Raw genomic sequence first — 12,528 nt, 5'->3', positions numbered from 1 at the left:
GATGATGTTTGAACAGAGTGTATCAATGAGCTTTACCCAAGATGCCTCACAATGTGTGTGTGTGTGTGTTTGTACTGTACATAAGTGTTCACACGTGGAGGGCTGCTCTTAACTTAGAGAAGCCTCTCAAACACCTGTTTACCTTCTCAAATCACAGTCAACAAGAGGTCTGTAGGCAGCAATGCTCTCTGAGTGCGTGGGTGTGTATTTGTGTCAGTGTCCCAGTTCTTTAAGGACCTCCTGCCAACCAGCCATTGGTCAGAGAGTTACCAAGGTTACAGAGCCGGGTGACCCAGCTGTGTTTGGGTGACAAATCATTGTGTTTTGATTCCTCTCGACATGTCAAACACACACACTAAAAAAAAGCTTTCAGGACTCAAGGTTGCCTGTAGCCATGTATCTCTTAAAACATGCCTGCTAAGATACAATACCCTCCTTTTGTTTCCTCTTTTTGTCCTGCTAATTTCCTCCTCATTCCTTTCTCCCTTGCTTGTTCTTGGTTCCTTTATCTGCTGATGTTTTTGTGCTTTTAGAGTTAGCGGTGATGCTTGTGGTGTTTTGTGTCTGAGCCACTGCAATGACGTAATGCGTTTACCGGGGCCAGGGCAAGACCTGTTTCATTAGATTTTTAAAAATTAATGTCATATTTATGTGTTTGTCATGTATTTTATTGGATTTGAATGGAATCTCTGCAGAGGCATAAGCTGGGTTGATATATATCTGTCATTGTGCCTGGGTATGACTGCTGCAATATCCTCAGTAATAACCCAGCCTCTGCTAAGATCAGAAAATGCCTTTTCGGCTGCTGGGCTCTCTCATTTTCTATTTTCTAGTAGTGCAAATCACCCTGACAGGAAAAACAGAAAGCTCTTTTCCTGCGGAGTCTGATAGTTCATTAGGATTCAACACAAGAAGCCCAAACAGCAAACATATTTTCCTGCTGTTACACTTCTGTGCCTGTGTGATGACAGTGTTTTTGTGTTGTGACTCATATTCAGGGAGATATTAAAGAGAGGAGATGGTAAGGATTCGTAACAGAATGAAAGGCACTCAATAACAATGGAAAAATAGAGAAAAATGAATAGAAACCACTCTTGCCAACTGTAGTGATTGATTAAAAACTTGGAAGGAAAGAAAAAATATATATATGATCTCTTCTGTTTCCATAGCTATTAGTGAAGTCTAATTTCCTCTCTTCTGCCACCCAAGACTTTTTTAAACTCTTGATTTTTCTTGCCCTCCTTCACTTTCTCTCTTCCTGTCAGTATCTGTTTTTTTCTCATTCTCTTTTGTCCAGTGCTTTACCACTTGCATCTGTAATAATTAACAAGAAAATCAATGAAAGTCAACAGATGAAGACAGCAGGTGATGCGGTGCTATAGCATGTGTAAATGGTTGTGTTTTAACTTGTGTGTTTGTATTTACATTTGGCTGGGAGTGTGTCTGTGTGAGCACTAGGGAAGCACGCTTCGAGCAGTTTTCTTAATCGGTAGTGTCGGCCATTTGTTTAATCAGTTAGTCATTAACAATTTATGAGACACATTTATTCATAATAGGAGAATTTTAACTGTGAACATGAGCTATATTCACCATAAAATGTTTATAAATTGGGAATTTAAATATCAAGTAAATCGCAAGTTACAGTACTAGCATTACAAATGAAATGACACAAAATAATTTTTGAAATTGCAGAACTTCTGCTGCTGTCTGTTGCTAAAAAACAGCATCTCTACTCAGAGCGGGGTGGTGGTCACTTGTTAGTTAGGTTAGTCACTTTTGTGTTGATTATGTTGGAAGCATGTAATGCATGTCATGAACATTAGCATCACAGCTACAGTGGTGCTCTCTGCTGTCTGACACTTCGCTCCTGGCCTGCGTTACAGGAGCCTGATATAGCAGCTACACTGGAGAGCCAACAAACAAATAAGTACAAAACGTCAAGCTGCAGTGTTTATCAACACGGCAATCTTAAGTCAGACTTAGTAATATTTACATATCACTTTCAACATGGCATAGGTCTTATCTGCATGCAGTGGCATTAAACATAGAAACGCACAAGATTACAACGTACAGTAATGATGTGAAATTACATATAATGGGCCGACCAATCACCACAGTCTAAATGTATGTACTTGTTTCTTGTGCATTTTTGTGAGATGCTCAGGTCTCTAAAACATGATTGTTTTGGAGAATGCCCTAAACAGCAATAATAAGAGAAATCTCACAGAACACATTATAATAACGAATAAAGGAGTCTTGTAGTAAAACCTTATACATTATATGCAACTTCATGTACTATCCAATATTGCACACATGGCAACTACTGCATGCATACTCTGTCACAGTCATGGGTATGTTTGAATGAAGCCATGAGGAAGATGAACATAAGCGTCTGAATGACAGAAACCCTTTAAGCATTTCAGATTATCATTCTATGAAGAATACTTGTTATCTATCACCCAGTTGTTGTTGTAAGAAAGTGTGTGTGATTTAGATTTGGTTTTAATGTTACAGCTCAGAAGTGACGACTGTTCGGTGTGGCTGTCATTCTTCTCATTGGGCGTTTTGTAAGATTTAAAAGCATTAGTTCTCTGACATCTCCTCTCTAATAAAACAGCTCCAGTAATGAGCTTCCTGGCCATAACGATGTCCCTGTCGCCCTTAATGAAACAACTCACCTTAATGAGTCAGACAAAGAAGATATATGGTCATCTATTGCCAGAAAATATTCTCACAAACAGAAACATACTTAGTTCAGAGATAAAGAGCAGACAAAAACCTAAAAGCAATCAGATCACATGAAAATACAAAGCGATAGGCTTATACATAACATAATACAAGACAGACAATAAATTGGGATGGAGAGCTCATTTCCAAACTAGCTATTTGTCATACAAATAAAATGTTTCAACCACCTTTTTAAGGTAATAGAGTAATTTTTTGTTTGTTTTCAATCCATTACTGAAGTCCAAGATGCAAACATTTACATCATTAATGCATTTACAGGCTGGTAGTAGATTAAAATGCACTCAGAAATTGGCTGAGAGAAATATGGAGAAGAGAGCAAAAGCAATTAAGCAAAAGAAACAAAAAAGTTGCTAAAGTTAGACAACATTATTAATCAAGGGGCGAAATGCCCCAACTGAAATAAAAAGAGGAAAAACTGTCTGGTCTGCGTCATGTCTAGCCAGTTCTGTGACCTAAAGCTAACCATTAGATATCATCTTAATTTCCAAGATAAAAGAGTATAAAAAAATGTAGGATGAATCACTGTAACTTCCCTGTGTTTTGTTTTGAGGAGGAAGCAGCAAGTTCAATTATTGGATTGTAGATAAATTAGGGGGACAAAGTGCGGGGGGTTAAGAAAAGGGGAGAAAATGATGGTAATGGTTTTGGTGACACAATATGTGGGTACAACTGACCCCTCTTTCTTATCTTTACCTCACCCTTAGCCGATTCTGTTTCTTATTCTTTCGCCCTCCCCTCCACTTTGAAATCTTTTTCCCATGTCCCTTTGTCTTCACTGCTCTCATTCTTTCCTGTCTCCTCTCTTGTATCTCCCTCTTTTTGTCTCTCACCCCCTCTTCTTTCTGTCCTGTTGCATGCTTACGTTTCTCTTTTTCTTCTTTCACTCTCCTCTATTTTGTTTCTCCTTCCTTTTTGTCGATTTCCCTTTTTTTCTACTCCTTCCCTTCTTTCATTCTCTTCCTTAGCTCTTGACTTTCTGACCAGTATCAAGGTGTTTTTCCACATCCATCCTCCCCTTTCTTTCTCCCCTTCTTCTCCCTCATCTCTCTTCACTGTCCTCTCATTTTCATGCGGCTCGCTGGGCAGTCATGCTTTGCGTCTTTATCTCTGTCTGTGGGAGAGGAGGCGGCCCAGTGCCAGCCACTAATGGACTTTGGGAAAACACAGACAGCCATGCATCACAGTCTGGAGAACTGGGGAGAGAGTGAAGAAAGATTTGAAATGAAGCCGAGGGGAGAGCGGTTTCGGAGAGAGATGGAGAAAGATGTGTAACGGAAAGAATGAAGGAAGAATTAAAGTCAGAGGTTCTGCTAAAGCAACACAAGGAAAAGAAAGAGTAGTATAGAAAAGTTCCTAATGCCTGTGGGAGCTGTAATCAATAATGAGATCTATAACCCATTCTCACCCATTTAATCCTTGTCAGCCAGCCTCAGAATAGTCATGCAAACTGAGAAGCAGCTCTTAAACGCTGTAACATTCAGTGTTGCTGTAAGTGGCTGAAAAACCAAAAACAAACAAACAAAAAATCAACCAAAAACTGTTATTGGCAAAATTATTTCTTTTAAATATTTATGATTTTAAGCCTTCTGTAAAATATAATTACTGGTACTTGAATAAGAAAAAATAATGCTTAAAAACAGTGGTTGGAAAATGAACTACTTTGTTATGTACCTGTGTCATTGCAGTGGGTGAAAATAATTACAGCTCAGTATATAAATTACATGCTTAATGTTAGATACCCCACAAACCTCAGGCTAATGAGAGTCAAGAGCGAGCCTACTCTTTTGAATCTTTATGTGTGAGCAGATTGTCAGAACTAAAATTATCATCATCTCAGTGCTGCAAATTTGTTTTATAAAACTTTGGACTCCAGTACCAATGCTACATCCCAGAAAACTTGAAAGCAGCTTCTGAAAAGATGTTAGAGATCCACAGGGGTGTAATCTAATTGGTCAGAACATCAAGCTGCACTACAAAATGAATACAAAATGTGACCTGAAAACAAATAGTTTTGTGACTTTTGTAGCATTAATAGTTCCCTCCATGTCAAACTATAAATATATGGTCCATTGTATGTGGCAAACCCCTTCTCCAACACTACACTGAATTGTCTCTGGTGTCGGGGCCCAGTCTTAACTTGGGGAGAATCTATAGCACACATTTGTCTGCAGTTTCCATGCACACACAAACACGTGACCTTTACCTGTTAAGGAAGAGTGAGTTCCAGTGGCACATACACACAAAAACACATGCACACACAGGGGCTTGCCTAGTAATTACAGCAGAGATCATTTCCACACTGCACACTCTTTCTTTGTGTGGTCAGGAGGACAATGAAATCTACAGTATCAGTAATGACCAAGTGCAGACCAATACCAAACTCATTCCTCGTCTCACAGTTGACACCATCAAACTGCAGGAAAAGCATCTCCAAGTATACCTATAGCCAGGACAGCAGAAAGAGTTATGTGCAGTGGTCATGTTAATATTCAGCTCATGTTTGAGTTAAACTCCAGGGCAGGTTTCTATGCACATATTCCTCCTAACTAAATTAATTCTAAGAGGTCTAGTGTCTGATATTTCCTTCTGACAAGTGTTTGTATTGACTGAATGAGTAAAGACACACAAAAGATTTCCACTCTACCTAACTGTTTATACTGTGCATGTTTTCATGTGTAAGAGTGACCAGAAGCCTGTGAGGGGGATCGGATGGCCCATGAGTGGTGTATAAAGAATAGCCGAGCAGCATTACAATTGCAGATGCTTAAAATGTAGACAAATTCTTAGGAGCAAAGGAATTGGATCATCTGGAAGATTGATTTCAGCAAACACCAGCTGTTCATTAATTTTGTGTGAGTGCAGCTGTGGAACCACTCAAATTAAGAGAACTGTGAAATATTGGCACAGTATGCTAGTCAGCCTGCTAACTGATAGTGATGTTGTGCTCTCTGATGACAGATCTTCTGTGTCAGGCTTATTGGCATTCATTTACTTCAACAGTATTTTGAGGTCCGACTTGTTAAATTTCTCCTGAAATTCAAATTATTCTGGCATAAACAGCAACAGGAAAAAAAATTGTCACTTCATTTAATTATCCTCAGGAATAGATCGAGCTACAGGGGCTGATGTTACGAATGCACCCGTGCACCTCACTCTGTTGCTGGAAAAGTGTCTGAGTGGATCAGTCATCATTTTCTCTCCTTGCCTTCATAGCTATTTCTTTTCCCCAGTTCCAATTAAAACTCCCCAAATCAGTCTGTATCAGTTCAAATAAGTTCAATATTAACATATTCAAGTTTAAATTCAGTCTAGCAGATGCCTTTCAGTGCAAACACACACACACACACACACACACACACACACACAATCTTTCTGCAGTGATATGTTTTCATTAGTGATTATTCTTTGGTGTGTGGAGGGTCTTTGACGCTGTACTTAGACCATTTGGCACCCAAAACTTACAACTGAAACCAGAGCTAATGAAATTAATTTAGGAGGGTTGGCAGGTTCTCGTGGTAGGTCAATCACTGCTGCTGACATTGAATCAGGCTTTTATTTTCTCAAAACTGCTTTGGCAGCTAAGTTGTTAAATTGGCAGAAGACATTCAGGATCTTGTTTTGAAACTGAGTGTGCAGAGTGTTGATGATGGTGATGTTACAGTGGTATACTGTCCATTTGCATTTTGAGAATATAATCTCTGAAGTGCTTTGGAATTGATTGCAACTATTTGGGGTGCAGCCAGCATCAGGACTTTCTGGTTTAAGGCCATGGCTCACCTTTTCTAAAAGATAGTGTGCCATCCAAATCAGGAGTATTGTCTTATGTTAAGCTGTTTCATAACCAAGGATGTAATTGTGAAATGTAGCAATCCTTATATGAAATGGCTTCCTTTGTATGACCTCTGTTCCACAAGAAGAGAAAGTCCAGGGTACAGTACCGCGACTGCAGAAGTGTCGTTGGCTGTGGCAGTTAAGAGAGCCAAAAGCACACATTTTAATTAACCTGTTTTTATTCTGACCCTTATCAGTGGGCATGGAATTTGGAGAGAGAGCATAGTGCAGAGATTTACAAACGGAGCTTGCCCCACGCAACATCTGGTCTCGTTTGTCTTGACAGGGCAGGAGTGAAGTAATTTGGGACGACCTTGAAGTCTGTCACTGATCTTCCATGCTGAGAGGAGCAAGGTGGCAGTGTGTCTGCTGAACATGAATGGCAACAGAGAGCCAACTGGGGACTTGCTCATTAATAAGTGCATGAAAAATAGAGAAACAGATGGAATGAAAGAGAGAAAGATTTTGCAGTTTTGTCTGGTTTACTTGAAGGATTATTTCATGTTGTGCTGGTATTGGCACTGAAATATGAGAATATTGATGGGAAAGTGGACATTTTTAATTTAAAGCAATGTGTTTTTACTATATCATCACAAGTACAGAAACCCATATATTAAGAGAAATGTATTAACAGGTTTAACACACACTAGTAACAATGGTTGAGGAGACAGACTACAGTATTTTATCAGTTACTGTTTTTAACATAGAGAAAATAAGAAAGAAAGCTCAAAAACACATATGCAGTCACAAATGGACTAGCACCACAGTGAGAGGTGGTGATAGAAAGATGTCTGGACCACTTTCATTTCAGTATTTCAACCTGAAAGCAGTAACGTGTGATGCAAATGAGGGGCCATGTGAAGCTGAGATTGTGAGCCATGGCCTTGTTTTTTTATGTGTTGAAGGGCGCTTTTTACAGTAATAATGCAGAATATTCCAGGTAGAAGTCCTGAGCTTACTGATATGTTTATGGCTCTTGAGACGAAGCCATATAGAGACATTCAGCCACCTATCTTCTGCTGCTATCTCATCTAACAGTTGTATCCCCACCACCACCACTTTTAAACTATTAAAAGTTGCTTTTCTACCTTCCTTCTGCTTTTTCGCCTTGCTTTGCAGTTGGTGATGATGATCCCTTTTACTTTTCATTTGATTGGTTAGTTTGTACAAATAGCAAAAAAAGGTAGCTCTGAGAACAAATGGTAGGTCGTAGACTGTTCTGTTTTTATGTGTTTAATTTAAATCCACCTTCAGTGGAAGTGAAGTGCATCACTGAAATTAGTAATGGAGTCTTATAACACCTCACCTTGTCCACCAATTGCCAGTGGTATGCCATTATGTTTGGACAACTCTCCTGGAACAGCCAAGAAACTTACTGAAATTGTGTGTGTCCACCTGTGCCACATTGATGTCAACCTTGTAGCCGACTTTGATGTAAGATTAAATCAGTCTAGTCAGTTACCATTGAGGGTTACAGTCAGTCACCCCTCTTGGAAAACTTCACAGTGCAACACCCACCTGACTTTTCTGCTTCAGCTGCCCTCCTCTGAACAACAAATACTGGTTACACATCACACAGCTGAATGATTTCAATCCAGCTCTGCTCCCTAAGCTTCTTATGATTAGTTGGAGCTATGTATTTTTAGTCACTCAACCAGAAGAAGAGCACATTATTGTCCATCTTTATTGAAATGCCCTTTCTGTTATGTACCTGGGGTACATCTACAGACTACATCATGTAAGCTTAAGTACAAAATACAAAGTTTTGACACAGGTGACGACTGTTATATGATTTTAGAAAAAATATATTCTTAGTTTATATCATGTTTCCACAAGCTTGCAAACAATGGTGGTTCTATATGTCCTCTTCAATGCTCTGCCAAATAAATCAATAAATAAAATGAAAATGTAAATGAGTATATATATAATTTTGAGTACCTTATACTCTATAATTGGAAGCACTTTACATACAACTGGATAGCTCATAGATTAATCATCGGGGATCAATAAAGTCTTATGATTATATTAATCTCAATGTGAGAAGTAACTAGTAACTAAAGTTACCAAATAAATGTAGTGAGTAAAAAGTACTTCTTTTTTTTTTATCTGAAACCTACTGAAGTCAATGTCTGAAGTAACAGATAACGCAAATACTCAAGTAAAGTACAGATACAGCAAAATACCCAGTACTGGTGTTGCGTTGCAGGGCAATGGAGAAAAACAGCAGCAGACACCCAGGAAGTGAGTGAACCCTCTTTCATCAAACATACACATCACCTGTGTGTGCTGGGAAACTAATCAAAAAAACAATTGCATGGGAACACATAAAAAAGGAATTATTCAAAGGAAGGCAAGCACAAGACTTCATTATGAAAAATACAGGTGAACAAAAAGAAGATAAAAAGGCAACGGAGAGAAATAATAATTTTTCTGCCAGATCCTATTAAGAGTGGCATCTTAGTTTTGGCTCACTGATCTGTCTCGGATGATCCGTCTCTCCAACATCTGTCTCCAATTACTTCTCTCTTTCACTATCACATCTCTCATCGGCTTAACGGGGTCTGAGCAAAGATTTGCATACAGCATCGCAATAGTCAATTAATTTCTTTTTTTCTCCTCCTTTCTGAAGAAACAAAGGGGACTAATGACAGCTGAGGGTAATTAAACAACAGAGAAAACAAAAGGAAGAGAGGGAGTGAAGAAGTTGTCATATTGCATCTCAGGGGATGAGGTGACTGTTGCTACTAGAGCAAGCAGTCGGCCAGAATGCCTCATGATGGATTGGTGCCACCTGTGTGCCAGCTCTTTCATCATCTGAGATTTGCCCATGAAAGTCTTGAATTATTTTGTTCCTTGGAAGAGGGAAATGATTGTTCATTGATCATGAGAGAATGACAAGTAGAGCAATTTTGATCGTGGTGTGTGTGGTGACTGTAGTGCTTGTGTGCTCACTCCCAAATAGAGGAAAATAAGGGAGGTGTGATCAAATTCCAGAATAATCCTTCTTATAGTGTTTTAGGTATTTTATTTCCCAATTCAAAAGGATATCGTATTGTCACAAAAGGTATAAAGTGGCAACTGCACATGTTTGCTTTGTCCTATTCATGATATTATAGCCAGAAAATTATGTCCCTGTGTATTGTATTTTACATCCATCATGGTGGTGAGTCATTAAAACACATTATGTCATTACACTCCCTCTACACATTCTCTTCATACGTTTGAAGAGAAACTGTTCTGAAACAACTGTAATCATGTATATTGATGCAGTATGATGCATGGAAGGGGAGGTGCCATCTCACTCCTCCGTGCCTTGACTGATTTGCTTACCCCTAATCTTATCTTTATTCAGATGTGCACATATCTGCAGGAAGCCAGCTAGTGCACACCGGGAGGAATATTTGGCTGGAGAGCAGCCTGTCATTGTAATAATCTCTGATTTGTCAAATGAGACCCAAGCAGGCAGCACAGAACATAGTATATTAAATGGAAAAAAAAAATTAAAAATTCAGGAAACAAGCGGAGAAACAGCTAGCTGGCTTAGGGAAAGTCAAAACTGTCTGTAGGTCTGTGAGAATGTAATTTGTGTGAGTGAGAGAAAGAGGAACTTGGATAGAGATAACAGGAGGGAGAGAGACTAAACTGGGAGATGTTCTAGTTATTTGTTGCTAGTGGCTTAAAGTAGATTTGTCTCTGGGCTGTTGCTTTTATTCTGTGTATCTGTCTCACATCAACCTCTCTCTTATTTCTCTAATTTAAATAAGTCAAAGTCAAAGGAGAGTTGTGCAATAAAATGCATGGAAAAATATGTTGTGAGTTTGAACTATGGAGAGTTTAGAGCTGGTGGTAATAATATAGAGAAAGACAGAGATGGAGGTAATGGAGGCTGACTTAAGCAGAGCAACAATAGCATCAGTTTTTCCAAAAGTGCTATTAAAGTAGACGAGGCCTCCCGACCTGTCAGTTAGAACTGAAGAGGCTTCTTGGATGAGAGGGGAAATATCTTCAAAAATCTCTAGCAAGTCCAATTGCCATCTAATGACACTTTTGGATATGCCATGACCTGGATGGCAGTCAGTAATATTCAATAATAAAATAATGCATGAATCCTCTTCTTTATTATGACCAGGAATGGTTACTCTTAAGTTTTTACTGTTGGAGTCAGTTCATCAGTGTATTCCCATTGGAAAGACCAAAGCAGAGAAGCTTCCATGTGCAAAACATTCTATATCCATTGCCCAAAGCCTAAATACTGAACATTTAAGAAACTGATTCAGACTATATTACAATTTGTTATGTGCCATTTTAAAAGTGTTTGTGATCTAAGATGTAATTTATGGATGAGGATGTTGTCCCATTTGCATGTTTGGTGTCCTTGGATGGATCTTTCTGAGAGATGGGATGATAGGGGAAAGGACCCTGGAGTAGTCTAGCTGTTTTGAAGTTTCAACACGACTAGACTCTGAAGCCAAACTGTTTGAACCATGGATGAGAGAGAAGGACCTCTTGAAACCTGCCTAGTTCTGTAATATAATTGGAAAGTATCATCAAGAGAGTTTTATAAGTCTGGGAGTGAGATCACTTTGAGGAGCAGGCCACAGCCAGGTGGCTTTCTATCAGTCAAGCCGTTCGCAGAGTTCAACCTTCACCTTTCATTTATTCACACATTTTGGCTGATCAAGAAGGACATGGATTGACCTTTTTTTTTTTGTTTATAAATTCAGACTTTGTTAAACTTCTTGATTAAAGGTTAATGCCAATAAACGTGTAAAGAGCAATGGGTCTCATTCACTAACATCTTCCTAAGTGGTTTTTTAACCCTTAAATGACCCCACGGGTTGTTATTCTTCAAAATATTTAAAACGGAAAGTTGTAATATATTTATATTCCAGGTATTCCTCATAAAACATGTTTGTGACATGAGGCCATTTGCATTTTTATTTATTTTTTCATTAATTTTAAGAAATTGCAGTTTTTGTATCACTACCCCACTCTTCCACAAGTGGGGTCAAAAATGACCCCAAGCAGTTTCTATGGAATCTTCTATGAACCTTTAATTCTTAGCAACTCTGACTGTCCCACTTACACATCTGATGTCATTTCTCACATCTGATGCAACTTTGACAGTCAATACTGTTCAACTTACACATCTGATGTCAGCAGTCTCACCACCCAGGAGGTCATTTTTATACAGCAACATACATGTCCGTGTGTTTTTTTGGGAGTCCTCTGCATAACCCATTGTACAAGGCCACTATGTCAATTCGAAGATTTGAAGATATTCACCGTTTCTTGCGCTTTGATGACAAGAGGACCAGAGCCTACCGACTGAAAACAGACCACATGGCAGCTTTCCGCTACATATGGGACCTGTTCCTGGTCAACTGCAGGCAGAAATTCATCCCCAGTGATTGTGTTACAGTGGATGAACAACTTGTGCCTTTCAGAGGGAGGACCCGGCTTCTGCAGTATATGCCGAGCAAGCCCGCCAAGTACGGCATAAAGATCTTCTGGGTTTGTGATGCACGCACCCCATATGCAATTGATGGGATCGTGTACCTAGGGAGACAACCAGGGGAAGACATCCAGAAGAATCTGGGGAAAACATTGTCCGTCAGTTGTGCAGTGGATTCAGACACACAGGTCGCAATATCACCACTGACAACTTCTTCACCAGTGTGCCTCTTGCAGAGCATCTCCTGGAGAAGGGTCTGACTATTGTGGGAAGTTTGCGACAGAACAGTCCAGACATTCCTCCAGTCATGAAGGCTTCCAGGTCCAGAGAGGTCCACAGCACTGAATTTGGGTTCAATGGCAGCATGACCATGATCAGCTATGTGAGAAAAAAGGGAAAGGCTGTTCTGCTGCTTAGCACAATGCACCACAGCAAGATGGTGGATGAAAACAGCCCAAAGAAAAAACCAGAAGCGATCCTCTTCTACAACCAGA

The 12,528-nt window shown here is 39.4% G+C and overlaps 1 protein-coding gene across 7 annotated transcripts in view; it reads left to right on the top strand.

Annotated features, from left to right (window-relative positions):
- The window catches only part of grid2 (glutamate receptor, ionotropic, delta 2), a 437,846-nt gene that overhangs the window by 383,049 nt on the left and 42,269 nt on the right, over positions 1-12,528 (top strand). The window lies entirely within an intron of this gene.

This window comes from Monopterus albus, unplaced genomic scaffold (assembly GCF_001952655.1).
Source record: "Monopterus albus unplaced genomic scaffold, M_albus_1.0 scaffold56.1, whole genome shotgun sequence".
Classification (NCBI taxonomy): domain Eukaryota; kingdom Metazoa; phylum Chordata; class Actinopteri; order Synbranchiformes; family Synbranchidae; genus Monopterus; species Monopterus albus.
Note: the sequence above shows the minus strand (reverse complement) of the source record. Positions and strands in the feature narration are given on the sequence as shown.